We start from the raw sequence: 16865 nt of genomic DNA, 5'->3' as shown, positions 1-16865 counted from the left end.
ATTGCAAAAAGGTCATTAGATTACCGTTACTTTCCCGTAGGAACGCTGCGTTACTGCGTTACTAAAACCGTGATTTTTTTTTTGCGAGAATGTCTCATGACAGTGACGTAAGCAAGTGCGACGTTCGTGACAACAGCTGTGTGCAGATCAACAATGGATCATATATCGAGTGCGGGAGAGAGTATGAGCGTGCAGCGTTTAAAGCGTGGAAGTACTGACCTTACTTTGAGTTTGATTCCATAAAAAGTGACAAAAACATTAGCGTCCGTTGTGCGTGGGAAGAAAACTTATTTTTACAGCGAAAAAGAACCCTAAACAAGCACCGAGTGCGCTACGACGTAATGGGAAATTCACAGAGAAACTCACGGATTCTTCCACTGACCGCTGCGGCACACCTGCACCAGGGCAAACCTCCGCCTACCCCACTCCTGCTTTACAGGTGAAAATAGAGCAACAGGGCCGCTAGTCTTTGATTTTATTTATTTTCTGCTGTGTTTTACTTGCATCTATTTGAAAGACTGAGTGTAAACACAAAAAATATTTTATTTTATGTGCTGGAATGTACAGAAAATAGGTTTAAATGTTAAACTAATTTCTTCCAGTCAGAGAATGTTGCATATAATTTAATTTTTGCTTGATGCATAAAGTTAAAAGATTAAAACTGATAAAACAAGTTTTAAAAAAAGATACTTTTCCATTTGATTACATTTTGTATGATGGATTATGCAGAAAAAGTAGAATTGGGCTGAAAGATCTATCGCTTTATCACCTATTCAGGTTGTAAATCGTGTTTTTAAAAAGTAACTAAGTATCTAAGTAATTACTTTTGAAAATAAGTAATCAGTAAAGTAACAGGATTACTTTTTGGGGGAAGTAATCAGTAATTCGTTACTGATTACTTTTTTCAAGTAACTTGACCAACACTGCTTCTAGGCCTGACGACATAACATTTTAGCTGCCTAAAAATGGGGACTGTAATTCACAGACCAATAAGTAAATATGTTAATTTCATCCAAACAGTCTGTAGCATAGTAAGTGCAATGACTCATGCACAGATATTTAATATAGGTACATTTTGTTCACGTTTTACAGTCTATAACAGACTTTTAATGGGGTAAAAAAAGGACATGGATTGTGCTGGTGCACTGAACTGCTGTGATAACGTCTCCCTCTCTCACACACACGAAGCATAGAAAGACGGGGATAAAGGGCCTTTTTTCCGTTCCACATGCCAGGCAGCTCCCAGTGGCCTCTCTGTTGACATAGCTGCCACAATGGGAACTAAAGGCCTCCCAATGCATCCCATTATGAGCCTAACCCCAGGCCCAGTGCTGCACTGCAGGGTTAGCCAGTGCGGGCCAGCCGGCATCAGCCAAAGCCCCCTTGAATATTAGTCTGGGTATATAAGACTATCCTCTCGCTCCCGCCCCCTGCCACATTGTTCAGCGTTATTCTGCTCCCACAATAGGACATCACACTTTGGAAGTAATTTTCAAATAGGGGAAGCCAATCAAAAATAATGGCACTTATTGTTTCTCTTTTAACACACATTGCTGAGCGCCCTGCCCCTCCCTCCTCTGTTGCTTTCTCTGCCTGTGTAGCCCTAAACCCCAGGGTTCATTCACGTCTATTATATGGACAAATTAAATAAAACCCGGTATTGGTTGGAGGGGAGCGGAGAGCCACGCCGGCCATCGGTGGTGGCACTGGAAAGAATCAGAGATGGGAGGAACACCAAACGGGGAAGGCCCGAGGAGTTGATTCAAGGCAGCACCAGAAGAGGTTTTAGGAAGAGCTCAGAATAACCCAGGAGGAAAGCACTGGGAAAAGGAGTGAAGTAGAAGAAAAAGTCATGGGTACTGAAAACGGGGACAGAGTTTAGTTCTCCAACACGTAACCAAGTTTGTGCCATTAATGGATATATAAACCTCTGTGGGAGCTACCTAACGAAGATGTGCTAGGGGACAATCTGTCACTGCTAGCCAATACACAGACTATTGGAAAAGTAGTGGGAAATGTATCTAACTAGGAAAAACAAGAACTTATGAGGAATAATGGAGACAGCACCGGGCATCCATTCTTTTGTGCTCACCTTCTATCTATCCAGAAAACATTGCTTTTAAAAAGTGTACAAATCAAAGCGTCTCTTGCCTCTTGATGGACTCGTTGGTTACTGCAATGGCAAAATGGATATTTGGGAGGAAAAGTTCTCAGTTTGCCTACCTGCTGCTTTATTGTCATGGATGCATGGATGCTGGTAAAATGAGGGAAGGTATGTTGCGTCTTCTAAAGGAGGGAGGGTCCTTTGAGGCCTGACAGTGTGTGTGTGTTTGCATGGTTGAAGTTTTTTTGCTAATAAGTTGCTGAAGGTAAATGTATATTTTCGTGCTTTGAAAGCAGGGAATCTGTATAATTATGCAACAACTGTTCTCATATAAGCACTGCTTTCACAAAAACTACAAAAAGCCTCAACATCATTGGCGAAAAAAAATATAATAATTGCACCAAGTTGTAGCAGAGGGTCCCTGCAAAGAGCTACTATGACTACTGTTGATGGCTGGGTTTGTTAGCTGGCAATGGAAAGAAGTGAATTGGGGAAATTTATGTGCATTCGCCAAGAGCCATGTGGTGTCTTTTAGTTTTAGTCAAGAATCTTACGATCATGGGAAGATTAATGCTGGTGTCTTATACTTATACATTCAATTCTCAGTGCTGATTTTGTGATGAGGAAGAAAAGTAGGCCTTCACAGATTTTCAGCTTTAACAAAATGGTTTTATTACCACCGAAAGTGACCACAATGCAGAATCAGAGAAAGGAACAGCTTACGTGGTGTGCAAAAGCTCTAGTGCCTTAAATATGACATCGGTGTTTTTCAGAGCGTAACTGTTGTCTTGGATTGGATTCCTGGGAGCAGATTCTTAAATGTGAGCATGTACTTACAGATTGTTGCGAAACATGTGGCTTGTTAATATATGACAACAGCTCAGATTTCATTTAAGGGGTGATTTAAGCCCAACGAAGAAACCCTGGGCTAGGAAAAATCTCACTCAAAATCACTCTTCTAGCATGCTCAAACTAGAATCATACAAAGCAGACAGAAAGCAGATAGTGTAACTCCAGGTGGAAACACCAAGAGAAGCAAATAGGATAGCCAGAGAGACATAAATGGGAGGAAGAGGAGAGAACGCTTAAGTGAAGGACAGGAGTGAAAAGGAATAGGGAAGGAACAAAATAAGAAGAAAAGGTTATCAAGAGAAGGGAGGAAAGGGCAGGTGCGGGATAACTGCTCTTTGGGGTCTTTGAAAGCAGCTGGCCCTGGCTTGAAGCTTGAACCCATTTAGGATGAGCAAGAGACATTGAGAACAAGTGCAAGGGAGCGCGAGAGAGTGAGGTAGCGGCTCCTCAACCCCACACTTAAAGGCCCTCCACAGGAAGTCCTCATTCTTCCCAGAGCGGACACCCCCTACCAACAACTACGAAAAAGCCCTCATTTAGGATGTGTAGGGGGAGAGAGAGGACCCCCATCCTCCTCTGAGGGGGGTCCAATATCAAAACTTTCCCTCAGCAGGATAGAGAGAAATGTCAGCAAGAAAAACTGCTTCAGGCTCCTGCCCTTCATCATTTTATTTGGATATTGATTTGTGTGTAGGTTTGGCCTTTTCTGAATTTTGTGATGTTGAATTTAAAGTTTGTGGGGATAGGTTAATTGGATAATCCAAATTGCCACTAGGTGTGAATGTGCGAGTGAATGTGAGTATGAATGGTTGTCTGTCCTTGTGTGTTAGCCCTGTGACAGACTGGCGACCCGTCCAGGGTGTACCCCGCCTCTCGCCCTATGACAGCTGGGATTGGCACCAGCACCCCCCGCGACCCTGAAAAGGATAAGCGGTAGCGAATGGATGGATGGATGGATGGATGAATTTAAAGTTGACCAGTCCATTACTGGACACTAATAGAAATGACTGGTGAAAAAAAATAGTTATGAATTATTAATATTCTTCAGGTCGTGTAATAACTTATATCAGGCTCCCTCTGGTTTTTGTGGATCCCCTCATATACAAGTAAAAGAAGAGAAAAAAAACATAATTATGATTTTCAACTTCTTTATACTCCAAAAACTTAATTTCAAATGAAAATGATCTACTTCATGTTAAAATTTGTTTTCTTAGATAACAGAACTGGTATTGTGTTACTTTGTACTGAGGGTAGGGGACAATTTTATTTGAAAATAATGACCTTCACACTTCCTTATAGTGTCTTTATCAATAAGCTTAGAGGAGCCCAATTTTCCACAAACAAGCCACTGCTGGATTTTTTGGATCAGGTCGTGTCTAAGCGTCTAATTTGAAGACATTTTTCCCATCCCATAATTTCTTTCCAGTCATTATTAAAATTGGCAAAGATGACCCTCAGACCGACCTCATAAGTTATATGGATTTTTGCTTTCAGAAAGCAAATCAACTGAAGATTGCTAACCGACCATACGCTCCCAGCTTCACAAGTTCATTGAGTTTTTGGTGTTGCTTTTTATTATTATTTTCTTTGTTAATAAAATTAAGTTATAATTGTGCGTTTGGGAAAAAGGATCATTATCATCTGTATGCTGAATTTCTATATTTGCCTATACTTTTTTCATTATACACGGTTTTTACATACTCTCAAATTCCTACTACCTTTACCTCCTACCAAAAAAATCAGAATATGTCAAACTTACTTTGTCAAACAAACTTAGACTAATAAATCAGACAGCTAATTTGTAAATGTCACCATTTTTAAATTGTAATTTGAACTTTATGACTTATTTTCTTTTACTTTTTCACTGTATTGCATGTTTTTTTTAAAGGTAGATAAAGAAGTGGGCTTTAATTTCATTAGATGTGAATTTGTGTTCTAATAGACATAAAAAAAAGTAGATTTCATAATTAATCTTGTTTTTTCTTAATAAAATGTTAAATCATGTCTCCTCAAATGCATGTTGTTAGCCAAACATTTGTCAAGTGAATAAATTAATATGTTTTTACACACACCGTACTCCACAACCTCATAAACTGGTAAGTTAACATAAAGTTAGAACAACTGTGATTTCAGCTGACAGAATCAGATGTGTCAGGTAAACTCGGCCACAGTGGGGTTGTGTGGGATTAGCTGCTCTTTGCCACACACACACACACACACACACACACACACACACACACACACACACACACACAGAGAGAGAGGTATCTGTTGGCAGTCAGCTGTTTTCTCTGCTGATGACAGAGAAAGTAGGGGCAGGGTGTGTATGAAAGTAGCGCTGTGCTTGTGATATCATTGCATATGTGTTATACCAACAGTGAGCTGGACTCATTTAACTTCAGCAGTTTTGTTAACAAACAAACAAAAAGTAAATCCTGAATGTCATGCAGAACTAGTTAATTTCTTTCATTCATTCATGATTTACAATAGGGGGGAAAAATCAGATCTCATAGGAGGATATGAATCTCAGAATTGCTGATGCATCCACCTCCTCTGGAGGAAGTACTACACTGCAGTTCTTGCACTCACACCTGTGACGTCACGTTGTCCCAGGGAAATGAAAGAGGTGAATGCACTGACAGTACTGAGATCCATATTCTACGATTAATGGTGTGTAGTCTCAGTTAACGTGTCTTACTTTACGTTTGGTTATTATTTGAAAAGTAGATAATCCAACTTTGACATTTGCATTGACTGTAGTTCTGTGTTGAAAAGGGCCAAACTAGGGTGTGCCAACCACCATCTACTGTAGGTACTTACTTTGCTTCTCTTACTTTTACATCCCCACTTTAAAGCTCTTACCTTGGATTATGATTGCAAGTTCTGAAAGTTTAGCAAAAACGAATTTTGATCTGCATATAGGAGAGAACAACCTGACCGGTAGCTCCCAGGAGACTTGAGCTGAGCCCACCCGTTGAGTCGTTTAAAGCAGCAAACAGTTGGTTTTTTTGTAAAAACCCTGTCGTAAAAAAGAATTCAGCTGCTGGATTTGAGCAGTGGAATGAAAGCGAGGTTCCAGCATGCATCATGATTTCACACTGTGTGTGCAGTGGATGTGCTTTGTGTATTCTGACAGATATGTGTGTGTTTGCATTAACCAGACAGGTTGAACTGATGCTGATCACTTTGATGTGTTCATTGTGTGTGTGTGTGTGTGTGTGTGTGTGTGTGTGTGTGTGTGTGTGTGTGTGTGTGTGTGTGTGTGTGTGTGTGTGTGTGTGTGTGTGTGTTTGCATTGGCTGAGACTGACTGCTCTCTGAGGGACTATCATTGCTGGTAATCCTCTTCATGGCCGACTAATCTGTTTTCGCCGGGTCACTCCATCCCCGCCCTCCCTCCCTCCCCCCGTCTCTCTCTTTCTCTCTCTCTCACACACACACACACACACACACACACACACACACACACACACACACACACACACACTTCCCTTTTCTCTCTTTTCACCACTCCTCAGCAGGGTTCCTCCCTCTCTCCTTACCTTGTTCTTCAAAGGTCACTTCTTTATTCTTCCCTCGCTCCTTTCTATCTGCCCTTCTCCCTTTAATAACACTAATCTTATTATACAAAGAATCAAGGCTTTCATGTTTACCTCCTGTCCATTTGAAAATCAAACTAATAATAAGAGGTTAAGGATCTCCTTCCTCCCCCTCTGTGCTCTTCCTCCTCCTGATCCTTCCACTCTTCATTTACCATTTCCTCCAACTTCCCTCTGATCATGTAAGAGCTACAGGAGTGGCCTTACAAATGCAGGATTCTTTCAGGAGTAGTAGTTTCCATCTGCAGCTATTTATATCTTGTGGCTATTGCAGTCTTTTCTGGGACCTCTGTGCCCTTCCATGCACACATATGTAGAAATGTGAGCAGACAGAACAACAGAGCAGGCATCAGTGTCAACACATATAGCACTACTTAAATGCAGAACTCCATGTGGGATTTGCTAGTTCACTTCATAAAGAGCTGATTTACCAGGAGTGTGGCTGAGTCTGACCTTCTTGCTTGCCTGAGCAAAAATGTGATGATTGTTTTAAAGCCATCTCTATGATGCTGTTTCTTGCAAGAATCCTGTACTGCTTCTCAACACACAGTTTTAGTTTCTTTTTAGTAAACGCTGATTGCAAAGCACCTTATGTCATGAATCCCAGGGATTAACATTTCTATACAGTATACGACAAACACCTTAGACCTCCATTAAATTAAAAAATACTTCTTTCCAATCCTTCCAATCATCTCCTCATCTTTCTCAAGCCTTCAGCTTACCTCTGCTCTCACCGCTGACAAAACCCCAATCAGATTTCTTCCCAGTTCCTGCACAAACAGGCAAACTCAAACACGTGGTCTAATCATATTTCTGCCTATCTAGAAGCAATCAGTGATAGTGTTGGCTGCTCCCGAGCGCCTCGACAATACTGGCAGAGAGGGAGGCCACGCATGCTCTAATTAAATTAAATGTGTATTCTGGTGTGTGTGTGTGTGTGTGTGTGTGTGTGTGTGTGTGTGTGTGTGTGTGTGTGTGTGTGTGTGTGTGTGTGTGTGTGTGTGTGTGTGTGTGTGTGTGTGTGTCTGTGGAGGGTTGTGGGTATGTGGGGGATGTTATGAGGGAGGGGGGCACAAATAAAAATGTAGCCGCGGCATCAACACTGCTTGACCCGCCTGCAGCAGATGGAAGAGCGATGGATGAAAAATAAAGGCTCGATGTGAATAGCTCAGCTGAAAGTGCCAAAGGTCAAAGCAGGATGTTGATCATCGCTGCTACATTAACAGCATCATGTTTTTTTTTAATAATCTGTTTTTACACATCACGTTTCAGAAATTACTCATTAGAGTTTGACAATTTCTGCTAATGAATTTCCCATTCCTTTCCTGCTTGTGTTTGGGAACACAACATTCCCGATCCTAACCTATCACCGACAGACAAGACTAAAAAAAAACAAAGAGTTAAACATGAGTCTGAAAAGCAAATACTCACCTGCTTACTGCAAAAAAGACTTTTGCACCTGTGAAACAGTTTTTGATTGCTCATTGCACAATGGACTATGTCTTTTTTGATCTACCCTTTTCTTAAGTAGGTCCCTGTTTGCCTGGTTGCATTGTACGCTGGACAAACATTGAGATGGAAGGCAAAATATCAATTTCTGCCTAAAGGTTCAACCTTTGACTACATCTTGTACAGTTAATACGAGAGGAAAGGAAAAAAAGCAACCAGACAATGTGCCAACGACAGAAGTAAATACTGTAGAGCATAAACAATGCAGGTTATATGAAACAGTCTTTTCAAATCCTTTCTAAAGAAAGGAAATGCATTCAGAATGCTTGTAAGGCGTCAAGGATGCACGTAATGCGTAATTTCCCTGGTTTAGAGCAAAAATCCAGATCACCTCACAGAGCATTTGGTCTCAGCTACGATGTAGAAGCTCATCTGAAGCTGAAACATGAAGTCAGTCAGAAATCATGCGCTCTTACATTTGGTACGGCAGTATAACCAGTTGGCTTTAATGGACTTTATTTTTAAGTTTGCATGCTTTTCCTCCACCCCCATACTCCCACCAAAGGCTCTTAATCATTTGTAGTAATTACACAGTTCACAGCTCAGCAAGTCTTTCTAAGCATTTTCTTTGAAAAGTTCAGATGGGTCCTCAAGAGGTGGACCAGAGTAAGAGTAGGGAAATGGCACAGCCTGAGCATCTCCACTCTAAGCATCTCCATGCTGTTTTTGAGATATAAAGCTCAAAGCAAGTTTCTGGTCATTGCTGCTAGATCCCATTAGCAAAAAGTGATGTGGCTGCTAATTGTTCAAGTATTTGAAAAGAGATGACCTGTGGTCTTGTTTACACTGAGCTGAAAACTGTTTTATTTTATGCAAACGGACCTGACCGGAAAGAAAGGCTCAGGATATGTGACTTTAAGTGTCCAACATCTGTATTAGAAATGTTAGAGTAAATGGTTTTAAAGCTCCAGTGTAAATGCGGACTTCTCTGCCTGCACCCTTAGCTGTCTGCCAGACAGGCAAAACCCATTAGCAAGGCTCTGTTAGCAATCGTCTTGTAAACCGAGACCCCAGGCATTCATTAGGCATCAATCAAAGGACGAGGTGTGATGATTAAATGATGAGTGCAAATGCTTAACAGTGTTCGGTACACCAGGCCACTTTACTCTGACACTTGAAAATGGGGTGGGGGGAAATGGATGGAAGAAAGATGATGTTAGTCTCTGTGGAGATGGCTGGAACTGGATGGTTGCAACTGGTTAATTTATTCATGCAAGTTATTAAAGAAAGTGAATTTCAAAACCTTGAAGTCAAAGCTTGATGATGCCGCCAATTGCTAGTGGAGCGAAGAGAAGTTAAAGTGCTCGCATTGTCTCTCAGTAATCATCATTAAACTGTACTTAGTTCAGGAATTTGTAGACTTTCTTCCAATTTCACAGCTTAGAACATTTCAGTGAAGCGGCCGTAGTATCCGAACAAAGTCTGTGATTCTCCAGTGTTCTGAAACCTGTAACAGTAACAATGAATACATCAGTTTTAAATAACTCACATGACATATAATGCAGCCATGTTAAATTCTTTTACTCGTGCTAATATTTGCACATTTGCAAACATTTTTTTCCTCGTTTATTTGGTTAAAAACTGCATTTGAGTGTCAGTCATAACTCCTACATTTGTGCTGTCCAGGGGGCTTTGGTAACCACCAAAGGGCAACACCCATAAGACAAAATCACAGACTGCATTGTATCTGTCTGTGCATAAATTCAGCCCATCTCACTGGAACATGGCACAGTGTTTTGGTGGTGGTGGTGGGGACGTGGGGGGATCACAAGTATACTGGCCAAGACCAATCAGCAATCAGAAAAATGTGCTGAAACAGTCTGGGAAAGACGCCTATCACATTTTAATATTTGAGATCGCTATCAGTGCCACACACTTTGCACAAATGCTCCAGTACCCCATCAGTCTACAAAGAAAAAAAGTCTTGATTTATTTGTGTGTTAGCCTACTAAGTATTAAAGTTCAATAATGAGTTAGTCAAGTTTTTCTCAGTGCAATTATATAAGTTACACCAAGCAGCTTAAAAATGTAGAAATTTTTTTTAAAAAGTTATACTTTACGATATACTTTTCATATCCTGGTTATACTCACCTCAAGTCTGTTGTTTCTACCTTTTGACAGGAACAATGTTCTTACATATACTGGAAAGCATCGTGCTTTGTTGGAGGTCATTACAGCAGATCCTTTTTCTAAATCGTCAGAGGCTAACGCGTGAACTTCGCTGTCAGACATGCCTGGGCGTAACTCGTTATTGTCCACACAAGGAAAGGGAAATGCATGCAGTGTTGCCAACTTAGCGACTTTGTCGCTATATTTAGCGAGTTTTCAGACCCCTTAGCGACTTTTTTTTAGAAAAAAAGAAAAAAGTCGCTAAAAAAGACGTGAAAGCGCGTATCGCTTTTACTCTCAACAAGCAGCGGGTGCTGTAACGCAGTCAGTTCTTCTTTTACTCTTTTACTCTTATGCTGTTTTGTGGATCACAAGGTTTAAAACTACTTATAAACACACACACACAAAGTAACTCCATCAGAGTGCCAATTTCGGGTCACTTTTGCCGGTCCAAGCCCGGGTAAAGGAGCAGGGTTGGAATTATGACATTAAAAAAAACAATAATTGCTAAAAGAAATTTAATTTGTAGTTCTAAATAAACTCTAAATGCATTTAGGACGTTTTTTACTCACTTTATGTCTCTTCCACGATGTTATTTCTCTCTCCAACAACATAGGTTACAATTAGATTAGCATGACCAATTATGCAAATTAGGCGATGACGTCATTTAACGACTTCTAGCGACTTTTAGGACAACCAATAGCGATTTTCCTTACTGAGGAGTTGGCAACACTGAATGCATGTCGTTGCTCTATCATTGGTATTACAAAATGATACCTTCATGTGATGTAAAGGTTAGCCTCAGTGGGCAGGGGCTAAGAGAGTCTATAGATTTTAGCCCCCAGTCACACAGGCTTAGAAACCATTCAGCAACCACCGGTCGCTATAGGGAAAAATTTGTATTTCCCAGTTTGTAGTAAAGTGGTTGATGCTGGCCATTGCTGGTGTAACAGTGGTGCAGATAGGTATATGGTGCAGCAGAGTATACATCTCATCAACTGGTCACTAAGCATTAGTTAAAAAAAAAAAAAAAAAAAAAGGTGAGGCACAGAGGAAACTGAGACCACTCGCTTTCAAAGTAAAAGTTGTCCCATTTTTTATGCGTATGTTCCAGCAGTAAGACAAATGGTCTCTGTTTCCTTTTGCCTCATATATTACAAGTTTCACTGCTGCTCAGCGAGTAGTTGGCAAATTCTTGTAGACAAGTCAGAATGTTCCATCTTCCAATCATTCAGCTTGCATGTATGAGTCTTTACAGATGATCTAAATCGTTTGTATTTTGCTAAGAATCAGTACACAAAACACTAACAACCGATCCAATCAAAAATCCCACTATATGTTGTCATTTAAATTCTTGATTGGTATTAAGGTTTTCAAAATAAAAGCATTCTGTAATAACTTATCAGGATGATAAGGAATTATCTAAATTAAAGCAACTGTTGAATGTTCACCATAATTTACAATAGTCCAACCATACAGAACACAGCCCCCGACTGCAGCAGGTGTCTCTGCACCTGTACGCATTGTTACTACGAGTACCTTTTCAGCTAAAATAACACCCCCGCCCCCCGTGTGTGTGTTTTTTCACATGAGCAGAAAAAAATGCTCTAAAAGTATTCAAAATATATATGTAAATATTGCCTCTTAATAGATGTAGAAAAAATGAAGCTTTCAGAAAACAAAGCAACATCTGATGTGATACTGTAGCTCCTTTTATATGACGAGCCAGCCCATGACTAGATAACATATCTGAAGCGGCGCTAGCATTTTCTTTAAAGAAAAGCTTAATTCGACTATGCCAGGAGGTTTTTCTTAACAATTGTTCTAAACACTTAACATATGTCATACCTTCCAGCTGTGTATTCATACTGTATGCAAGCATGCATGTGTGTGTTTGTGTACTGTCTGTTCAGTCAGAGCTGCTGAGCTCCAGTAGAGCTGACAGTTTGCTGTGACAGTGAGCCTTAAACAAACCCACCGGGTCGGCTGCTGCACAGAAGAAATGCCTTTGATTCTGTTAGAATGTGTGTGTCCGTGTGTGTGTGTGTGTGTGTGTGTGTGTGTGTGTGTGTGTGTGTGTGTGTGTGTGTGTGTGTGTGTGTGAGTGTGTGTGTGTGTGTGTGTGTGTGTTCTTGGACTTATAGGTTAGAGACTTCAGGCCTAAAAGCAGATAGAAATAATATCCTTAACACCTTGTTTTATCTAAAAAATATCTGATCATGTGCTCTGCGCAGGAGTGAGATCGATATGATGTATTAAGTAGAGCTAAACAGATTGGGATATCTTTTAAATTCCCTTTTTGCAATATTATTGTATGTTTTATAAAAAGATGAGGATAATGGAAAGTGTCTTTGATACAATTAGTAACTTAAAGTTCTAAAAACGTTGCTGAGGAGCATCGAAAGGTAAAGTCTACCAAGTAAAGGTTCCAGTCTGTTGTACTATGAAGTGAGAATGATAGGTTAGCGACCTATGTGGAGCATAAAGTCTGATTTTACTGGGCTAAATCAACTTTCAGAGCTTTAATGTGCAGCTGAGAGCAGCAAATAAAAAACACTGGGAGCAGCAAAATAAAGAGAACTTGAGACAATCTTCTTTGTGATTGCGACTGATGCGTGGTTGTGATTATCATCACCAGTGCACCAGTGTTGCATTTTGCTGTTATATTTTAATAATCTTGTAAAATCTCTATCACCCATTCTAATGACAATATCTCTGCTAAACATTTTGCTCACGAATTTCATGATCTCAGTCACTCGTTCAGCTTCTGCTGAATTAAAAAAAACTTCCTATTTTGTAAATCTTGGTTATGCTGTGTTTGGCATGCCGGCAGTGGAAGCTGATCTTGAGCCTTCAAAACAGGACTTCAGAAACTAGTGGATGGCGTCACAGTAGTTATGTCAATTCTTTTAACATAGGCTGAAGCAGAAAGCTGGGTTAACAAAGAAAGCTGTGTTGATTGACTGGGGTTTAAGCTTTGTTAAGATAGCTAACACAAAGCAAATCTGACTATGTTGAACTTCCTTCGTAGTTGTGAACATATTGTATTGACTACAGAGTGATCATCATCTGACGAAATGAGGGTTTCTGACAGCACAAAAAACATCTTTTACATGAATTACCTCTGTCTGAAAGTGCATACACATAGATTTTTAATATATAGACCATGAAACAGAAAAAAAAACATAACAAAATACAGCAGTGAATGCGCTTATTGAAAGAAAAAAAACATGTCTGATAACACAAGAAGTCATCCAGTGTTTCATTATTCCTTTTTGGCTTTTATAAACTTGAAAAACTGAATAATTGTTTTAATCCCACATCTGAAAGTCTCACTTTCCAAAAATCCAGAGTCGACCTACAGCAGAGCTTCCTGCACTGTGCTATCGGCCCGCTGGCTGCCCTGACACAAACAATATCCGTCAGAGCAGTCTGGATATTTCCAGCCTGTCCAGGCTCACTCAGTGCTGCTGTCTGCTTAAAATCCAGCAGCTGCTGGATACATGCATATGCAATTTTTAATTTTAAGTACAAAAATAAAAAATATACATGTGCACCAACTTTCAGGTAATTGAACCAGTGCAAACTATTTTAATAATGTCATTTCGCTTATACAGAGGACTTTTGCTATTTTAGTGTTTAGTATGTTTAAGCATTCAATTTGTTAGAAATGTGAAGGATTTTGATGATGGGAAAGCATCTAGTCTAATTTTAAACCACTGAAGAGATAAATGTTCCAGGGAAAACACTCATCTTTTTTTTTTATTCACAAAACTAGGGGGGGGGGGGAAATAAACCCAACCAAGCTGTAACTTTGGCCATGACTTTTGAATGTGATTTTGAGGAAAGGCTATTTATTTATTTAGATTAGCTGAGCTTGTCAGGACAGCAGCGCTCATATCAAGAGCAGTAATAATAGTATAAAATGAGGGAAACTGTCTGAATGAAGCTGTTGTTTTTGTGCTTCCTCTTTTAAAGTGCTTTGTTCCCCACCCCCCTTCTATCAAGTTTGCTAAACTGCTCTGTCTGTTGCAGACTTTCACTGATCTGAAGTGAAGCTTGAAAATGAAGAACTGCATCTCATCAACATCATCTGCCACCTCAAGACAACAGGATTACTGAACACACAAACTCAGGAGTTTTGATGGCTAAAAACCACAAATGTTGTTCAGGTTCCTTTAAACTGTTTCACTAACTGCTAACTCTTTCACTGAGACACTGAACAAACTACTTGTATCCTTCCGGGTTTCTGCAGATAATGTATGATTGTGGATGTCACACGCTGCCTTATCAAAAATGAAACTGCATGATTCAAGCTACATTATCCATGCTTTCTCTGTCACTCTCACATCTTTAATTTGTTAACATTCTCTTCCTATTCAGCGGCACAATAAACAGTTGAGGAGCTGGTGAGCTTTAACACAGCCAGCGCAAAGCCTCACTTATAATACACAAGTTGTTGCATTGACAGGAGTTATTAGGGCAATACATATGTCAATACACTCCCTCAGTTACATCTACACCACCTGGAATCTTAACATGTTGTTAACCTTCTGTAAATACTATAAAGCTTCACTTGGATAACCTGATATGAGTCAGTTCTTTATTTCATCACATTATTTTTGTCCACTGGCTCCTTAATAACAATTAAACATGCATGCAAAACACAGCAGCTATTTACTTAGTCACCATTTACCCCTGTTTCCATGGCACAGCAGGGAACACAAACTCCAGCAAGCTACCCTTATCTTTTTTAATAATAATAATAAAGTTAAAGAAAATTACCAAAGAAAAAAAACTGACATGGCTTAAGAAAAAAGATGGATGAACTGTTCATTTGTTTCCACTTCCAGTTCTGTGCTTTTTGAATATATAACACAAATTGTTTTTCAGAATAACCTGATAATGAAGATTAATGTGAAGAGAATACCTGATTAGGTTTGTAAATCAGGCTCAGTCAGGGACGGAAAAATAAAGATACATTGGATTAGTATTGTGAAGGCACCTGCACTGGCTTTTCTAACTTCATATGGTTCAAGGTCACATGTAAATAGTTCTCCAAATAATACAGAGTGACTCCAGTAGATCAAATTTTCACTACAATGAAGAAAAGTGGATCTCTATAACAGCGACACACTTCACCAGGCCCTCAAATATTCCTCTGAGCATGTGCAACTTGTTAAAAAAAATAGCCTTAATCATTCTCTAATTGCACTTTTGATGTGCATGCAAACAAGCTTTAATTATGTCACAGATGGAAAAAAAAAAAAAACAGCAGCAATAATGTTTGCTACTAAACATGGTGCTCGTTGACAATCAGAAGCAGACCAGATTTCCTTCGGGGATATCCAAGGGGCTGCTTTTACCTGGAGCAGGTAATTCACCTGCAGTAAGACAGCACACGGGACCAATTAACTGATGATGGAGTAACAGACAGGGTGGGAGCAGTGTCCTTGCGGCCTTTTTCGTGTAAATGAAACCATCCAAATGTCCCCCAACAAAGAATCTTTCAAAGAGTTTTAATCTCTATCAGCTGTCAGGTGAGCCCTCAGTATGTGACAAAGTCCCTCTCCCTCACTGCCGCAAAATCAATAAATGAATAGATCAGAAAATAGCACAAAGTGCATTCACTGACAGGATATTATTATTTGTTCAATGGGAAATATTTCTGTCAATTCTTTTGATGTGATTTCTCAAAGAGTTCCTCTGCTGGATTTAAATGTGCTCATCCGTGCGCGCGCGTGTGTGTGCGCGTGTGCGTGTGTGTGTGTGTGTGTGTGTGTGTGTGTGTGTGTGTGTGTGTGTGTGTGTGTGTGTGTGCTGGAAGCATGAAAAAAAGAAAGAGAAAAAGCAGAGAGATTTCACAGTGAGCGCTAAACAGATCACACAAGCCACTTAACAGCACTATACCCAACTGGTACAAGGGAGCGAGACAGGAAAATCCAGCCGTGCCAACATGCCAATATAGTTTAGCAGCTCGCTGAGAGGCGGGCAGCACCTGACAGATGCCACTTGGGAGCATAATCCCAGAGGGATGAAAAGATCCTGCACATGATGGGAAGCCAGGGAAGCAGGAGGAGACCGGAATACCTAACAGCAAATTGAAATGTTAATGTTATCTGTCTGTTATGTGTTCTTTCTTTTTTCTATTTTAGGGCTTCGGAGCTACCACATGGGCCCAAAAACAGATTCAAATGCAAATAAATTGCACTCCTTTTAGCTCCTGTTGATTAATTATTTGAATTATTTCTCTATTGGGTTTCAGATGCTTACATTTAAGCTGAATATCTTTCCCTTTTGGTCTGTGAGTAGTCAGCTCAGGAAAACTATGATGGGCTTTTTTTATTACATTTTTCTGACCAAACAATTAATAGACGCAGTAATGTGCAGATTATGATTATTTGTGGAAGCCCTAATAAAACGTGACTTGTGCATTTGTAGGAATTTATGAACAGTTATTCAGAGGGGAAAATATATATATATATATATATATATATATATATATATATATATATATATATATATATATATATATATATATATATATATATATATATATATATATATATATAAATAATGATCTCTGCAAAAGCAGGAGCATGGAAGAAGATCTGGGGCCTAATGCAGCAGGCCTGCCGCTGCTTGACAGCGTCGTCATTATTATTAGTATTATTATTATTAGACCTCATTAGT

General features: G+C 39.7%; 1 long non-coding RNA gene across 1 annotated transcript; it reads left to right on the top strand.

The window, feature by feature from the left end:
- Positions 1–1322: 1322 nt before the first annotated feature.
- Positions 1323–14761, top strand: LOC145424250 (uncharacterized). The gene is made up of 2 exons (XR_013905272.1): positions 1323–2272; positions 14208–14761. It is a non-coding gene; the product is annotated as an uncharacterized LOC145424250 (long non-coding RNA).
- The last annotated feature ends 2104 nt before the right edge of the window (positions 14762–16865 follow it).

Source organism: Astatotilapia calliptera, chromosome 23, assembly GCF_964374335.1.
Source record: "Astatotilapia calliptera chromosome 23, fAstCal68.1, whole genome shotgun sequence".
In the NCBI taxonomy this organism is placed as follows: Eukaryota; Metazoa; Chordata; class Actinopteri; order Cichliformes; family Cichlidae; genus Astatotilapia; species Astatotilapia calliptera.
This window is presented reverse-complemented; position numbering and strand designations above follow the sequence as displayed.